At 45.9% G+C, this 6,428-nt stretch overlaps 1 pseudogene; it reads left to right on the top strand.

Moving 5' to 3' along the window:
• Window positions 1-5,381: 5,381 nt before the first annotated feature.
• On the top strand, window positions 5,382-5,945 carry LOC103012609 (peptidyl-prolyl cis-trans isomerase A-like; annotated as a pseudogene).
• The last annotated feature ends 483 nt before the right edge of the window (window positions 5,946-6,428 follow it).

Here is a 6,428-nt window from a genome sequence, read left to right on the forward strand (position 1 = left end):
GAGGCGGGATGCAAGGCCCGTGGTGGACGTTGAACACTCCTGCTGCCTTTTGTGGATTCTCAGCACCTGGTGTGCGCGGGCACTCAGCCGGCGGCTGCTGTGTGTGTATCCAGGCCTTCAAGCGTACACTCGTGCATTCCCTTGTTTGCTGCATCTGGCCCGGTTACCTGCCATGAGCCCTGGCCTCGCCGCCTCCCAACACTGTGAGCAAGTTAGTCCCAAAGTGCTGTGAGCTCAGTGTCCTCATTGGTAAAACACAGACCGTAACTGTCCTTTTTTTGCAAGATGATTGTGGGTTAAACAAATTAAGGCAATAAAACTGCAAGAACAGAGCAAGGCCTACAGGAGACCCTTAGCAAATGGAAAGACACAGGTCTCTGCAGGTGTATGAGCATCAATTCACTTACAAAGGAGGCCAATGGTATCTCCAGGAGACGCGTTAAGTTTTCAGATGAGACCCAGTTGGGTTGGGACGGAAAAGAGAGAAGGAATTTTTCTACCCTCATCTTTATGTTCACTTTATTTTCTAAAAAAAGTGTGCTGTCTAATGAGAAAAGCAGACTGAGGTGACTTGGTGTTAATTTTGGAGATTTCTCTTATTCGTTAATCTTTCACTAACAAGTGTAGCCCAGGGCAAATCCCTAACAATTCTGGGATTTGAGAAGAAAAGACAAAGCCGTTTGTGGGCAATTCTGGTTCTCTTCTGCAAAAATTCTCAAGCCAGAGCAGCAGGGCAGGGTGGTGGGCAGGAGAATCCTGCCTTTGGAAGAACATGTGGAAACCCAGGGTCATGTGTGGAGCCGGGATGAGAATATTTGATGCTGGTAAGTGCACAGGTTGTCCTAGGGTGGGCTTGGGGATGGGTTCTGGTCTTTTCCAACAAGGAAGAGAATATTTGCCTTCATTTGGGTGTGGTTGAGTGGCGAAAGGGTCTAGGCCTGGAGTTACCCGCCAAAGAACAATCTCGATGTGCACATTTCTCCAAGCATTGGCCAAATCCATCACCATGGACATCATTCATTCATCCATCCCTTTGTTCATTTATGACATTTATTATAGAATAAGTGGGAAGATCAGATAAGGTGTCTGATCACCTTATTTCACAAAGAAATCCCTTGTGGTTCTACCACAAATTTAAAAAAATTTATTTTATTTTATTTTTAATTTTTTAAAAATTGAAGTACAGTTGATTTACAATGTTTCAGGTGTACAGCAAAGTGACTGACTCAGTTATTCTTTTTCATATTCTTTTCCATTATAGATTATTACAAGATATTGAATATAGTTCCCTGTGCTATACATTAGGCCTTTGTTGTTTATCGATTTTATATACAGTAATGTATGTCTGTTAATCCCAAATTCCTAATTTATCCCTCTATCCCCCGTTCCCCTTTGGTAACCATAAGTTTGTTTTCTATGTCTGTGAGTCTGTTTCTGTTTTGTCAATAAGTTCATTTGTATTCTTTTTTAAGATTCCACGTATGACCGTTATCATGATGTTTGTCTGACTTCACTTAGTATGATAATCTCTAGGTCCATCCATGTTGCTGCAAATGGCATTATTTCATGCTTTTCAGTGGCTGAGTAATATTCCACTGTATATATGTACCACATCTTCTTTGTCCATTCATCTGTCGATGGACATTTAGGTTGCTTCCATGTCTTGGCTATTGTAAATAATGCTGCTATGAAAAAAAAAAAGGCTACGTGCCGTGTGATTCCAACAATATGACATTCTAGAAAAGGTCAATCTATGGAGACAGTAAGAAGACCAGGGTTTACTAGGGGTTGGGTGGTGGGGAGAGATGAATACGTGGACCAGAGGGGATTTTTAGGACAGTGAAACTACCCTGTGTGATATTATAATGGTGGGTACACAACCGTATATATTCGTCAGAACTCGTAGAATGTACAACACCAAGAATGAATCCTAATGTAAACTGTGAACTTTAGTTAATAATAATGTATCAATATTGGTTCATCAATTGTAACAGATGTAACCCCCCCGCCCAGTAATGCAGGGTGTTAGTAATGGGGAAACTATGGGGGGCTTGTATATGGGAACTCTCTGTACTCTCTCCTCAATTTTTCTGTAAACCTAAAACTGCTCATAAAAAGTCTATTAATTAGACAAAAGAAAGGAAGGAGGGCAGGAAAGAAGGAAGGAGGGAGGGGGGACAAAAGAAAACCCCACTTCACACAGGGCCTGCTTCATTGTGGGCTCTTAGCAGACGGGAGTTCCCTGCCTCTTTCCCTTCCCACTCTCCTGGGTCGGCCTTGACCGTGTGCTTGGGCGTGAAAGGCGTGGGTGGGGGAGAAAGGGGGATGAAGCATCTCTGCTTATGCCCCTCTGTGACCGTCCTCGGTGACATTCACACTCCCTAGCTTGGCTCCACCTCTGCCCCTTCCCTCCTCCGTGGCCCTGAACACTAAGAGGACAGCGGTACTCACCAGGGCACGGATGGCCCTGGCTCTTCCAGGTCTGGCAGGCAAGCCCTCGTCCACCTGGAGCAGACCTTCCCGCTTGCTGCTCTGCCCAGCAAAACTCTACTCTTGGGAAGCCTTCCCTGTTCAGTTCTGGGCCCCCATGGCTCCTGAATCACCCCATCATAGGACCCTAAGACTGTATCCCTGCCAAGAGCTGTGCCAGGACCTGGGTCAGGACAGGTGTTCAATGCCATTTTAACAGCCCTGGGAAGGAATGCGGAAGCCCAGCCTGCAGGGGACCAATTCAGCAGAGTTCTCAGAATCTCCTTCCATGCAGCCCATCCACTGCCATCCTAGGAAGGTTTATTCCCTGCATGAAGAAGCCCACGTGAGGATATTCGGCAGCATTTTTTGATAGCAGAGTCTTAACAACAACACCCATCAGAAGGGAGATGGTTAAAGATCAACATAGAGCCAAACCAGGGAGTCGCCACAAGACTGAGTCTGGTTATAGATACTGACATTTCTAAGACATGTTAAGTCAAAAAGGTGAGTTGCAGATGTTTGTATAAGTACCATTTATGTGTGTAAATGCAGAGGAAAAGGTCTGAATAAACCCCACCCTTCTCGTAGCGTTTGAATTTGTTTGAATTTTTGATAGCCTGAATATATACTTGGGTTACTTGTATTTTTAAAAAATGGGATCGATCTATATATGTTGACTTGGAAATAGGCCCAATATATATTGTTAACCTAAATATTAACACACACATGCAACTGTGTATACATAGGAAAAAATCTGGAAGGATCCATAACAAACTTTTAACAGTGGTTACCTCGAGGAGTGGGCTAAAGGAACTTTTCAAGTTTTGTCGTTTGCTTTGACACTGTTTGAATTCATTATGACCAGCAAACTTTAAAAATAACAATAAAGCCCATTTTCTAAGGAAGGGTTTGATGAATGAATAACTGAACGATTGAATGGATCAACAAGATGGGTAAATTAAGAGACCCTTTGGCAGGAAGTTCAGGCTCTCACTCCTAGCCTGTCTCCTCCCCAAAGAGGGCTCGTCTGGAGGACTGGAGGGTGGCCCAGACGCTCCCCCTCAGGCCAGGAGAAGTGTGGGGAAATTGCCTTCTCATCAGAGGGCTCTCCACCACCTGCGGGTGCAGGACCACCACCCAGCGTTGGCGTTCACAGCCCTCCACGACCCCAGCCCACTGCACCTTCCCAGCATAAGCCCAGTGATCTGGTTTCCAGTAAAACAAGGCGCTTTCCAGCCCCTCCCACTTTGCTCACTCTGTGTCCTCTGCCTGGAGGGCCCTTCCCTTTCTGCTCTGCAGAGACAAGGCCTACTTGTCATTAGAAGCTCCCACCATCTCAGGGGCCTCCTCTGAACTCGCCTGGCCTCACTGCCTGGCTCCTATTGGGCCGAGTATCCTGAATAAGTGTTTGTCTGCCTGCATGTCCATCTGTCTCAGAGAGCAAGCATCATCTCCTCCTCCACTGACCCCACAGCTTAGTCCTGATATTCACTTAAAGGAATTTCTTTTCAGCTTCACCAACATTCCATACCACGGGATTCCAAAAGGAGGATAGGGAGATAAACAAATATGGTACCCTATGAGAACGCACAGGGGTTCTGCTTCAACAATAAGTGTTTTTCCTGATTAGGCTAAAAAGTCTGGGCAACGTGGGGGGACAGTATCGGGTGGTCAACACGTACACATGTGGAAACATCAGGTCTGGGGAGAGAGTTCTGGTTCCTACAGTGCGGTCCCCAGGGATTATCAACCGGCAGGGGTGAGACCAGGGAAAACAAGCTATCCAAATTAAGGAAGTTTCCTCCCAGTCTTCATAGAGATCAGCTTTGATCCCAAAATCATGGGCTGGTACCAGAAGCAATAATAACAGCAATAGGTGGAAAGTATAGCATGCTTCCTAAGGGCCAGGTGCTAAGTGCTTTACATATAGTATCTCATTTCACCCTCATCACAATGCATGACGAAGGTACAATTATTATACCCATTCTACAGATGAAGAAACTGAGGCTTAGAGAGGTTGTATGATTTGTCCAGGGAGGCAGGGCCAGAGTTCAAATCCAATCTGATGCCAGAGTCTGGAACTCAGACCCCCGCAAGGCCCAGCAGCTGGTGGATGAGCTGGAAATGCACACACCTCACGACTCGAGGCTTCAGCTGGTCCTTGGTCTTTGCCGTGAAGGGATGTGGGTCCGTTGTTACTAGCTCTTCTCATTCTTCTAGGAAAGCAGAAATCTGGATTCTTATGTGTAATCACTTACGGAAATCTCTTTTAAAATACTGTGAGGGTGGGAATTCCCTGGCGGTCCAGTGGTTAGGACTCGGCGCTTTCACTGCAGGGGCCCGGGTTCAATCCCTGATCAGGGAACTAAGATCCTGAAAGCCGTGTGACGTGCCACCTCTCCCCCGCCAAAAAGTAAAACATTGTGAGGGCAAAACACTTTTACAGGCCAAATGCAGCCCTAGAAGCTGTCAGTTTGCAACCTCTGCCTAATACAGTCTCTGTAAAGTGTGGACAGAGAATGTCACCTGCCATTTCAGTAAACAAAGGATGTTACGGCCACCAAGCCATCAGCCACGGGAGCCACTCCCCCACCCTCCCCATGGTGTACCCTGAAGGGAATTCAGAAAAACAGGATACTAACCCTAGGTAGTTAAGATGCATATCAAAGGAACAATTTCAATGAGCCCAGACTCTTGCATCTTCTCATACATGGAAAAGCACTAAAAGCATTAACTTGAGATGTCTGGTTTTTTATGATTGGCAGTAATCTTTTGAAGTCCAACAACATGTTTGTTTTTTTGTTTTCTTCAGCAGGAACTCTTATATATCCTGTCTCCTCCCTTACCCCCTTGGAACTGTCTCTCAGAGCTATCTGAGAGGTGTATCCTGGGCTTAAGTCCTCAGTAAGTCTGCCGAATAAAACATAACTCACGGCTTTGCAGACGCCGCCACCCCGGAACCTCCCTCGCTGCCCAACCATGGTCAACCCTACCGTGTTTTTTGACATCGTCGTCGACGGCCAGCCCTTGGGCCGTGTCTCCTTCGAGCTGTTTGCAGACAAAGTTCCAAAGACAGCAGAAAACTTTCGTGCTCTGAGCACTGGGGAGAAAGGCTTTGGTTATAAAGGTTCCTGCTTTCACGGAATAATTCCGGGATTTATGTGCCAGGGTGGTGACTTCACACGTCATAATGGCACTGGTGGCAAGTCCATCTATGGGGAGAAGTTTGATGATGAGAATTTCCTCCTGAAGCATACGGGTCCTGGCATCTTGTCCATGGCAAATGCTGGCCCCAACACAAATGGTTCCCAGTTTTTCATCTGCACTGCCAAGACTAAGTGGTTGGATGGCAAGCATGTGGTCTTTGGCAAGGTGAAAGAGGCCATGAATATTGTGGAAACCATGGAGCGCTTTGGGTCCAGGAATGGCAAGACCAGCAAGAAGATCACATTGCTGACTGTGGACAAATCTAATAATGAATTTGACTTGTGTTTTATCTTAACCACCAGATCATTCCTTCTGTAGCTCAGGAGAGCACCCCTTCATTCCCATCTGCTCAAAATATACTATAATCTTTGTGCTTTCATTGCACTTCTTTGGGTTCCATATTTTCCTTATTCCCCTCCAAGTTTAGCTGAATTGCAAAGTTAAGTTTATGGTTATGAAATAAAAAAAACACATAACTCACAACTCTTAGGTTGTGCATTTTTTTTCAGTCGACAGATGGAATTCGAAGTCACTATCTGTGGAGTGAATCTGCGTATGTATCCTGGGGCTGGACGTGAGGCTCACGTGTGTGTGCAGATGTGCACACGTGTGTACACACAGGTACCTGCACCCACATAACACCATGTCTTCTACAGCCCAACTGCTGTGAGTTCAGGAATCTCTTCAGAGCCCACCTCGGGGTCTCCCCTGGGGGGCTTTAGAATGCTTAACTTCTCTAAAAATTATTT

Source organism: Balaenoptera acutorostrata, chromosome 12 (genome assembly GCF_949987535.1).
Source record: "Balaenoptera acutorostrata chromosome 12, mBalAcu1.1, whole genome shotgun sequence".
NCBI classification, from domain to species: Eukaryota; Metazoa; Chordata; class Mammalia; order Artiodactyla; family Balaenopteridae; genus Balaenoptera; species Balaenoptera acutorostrata.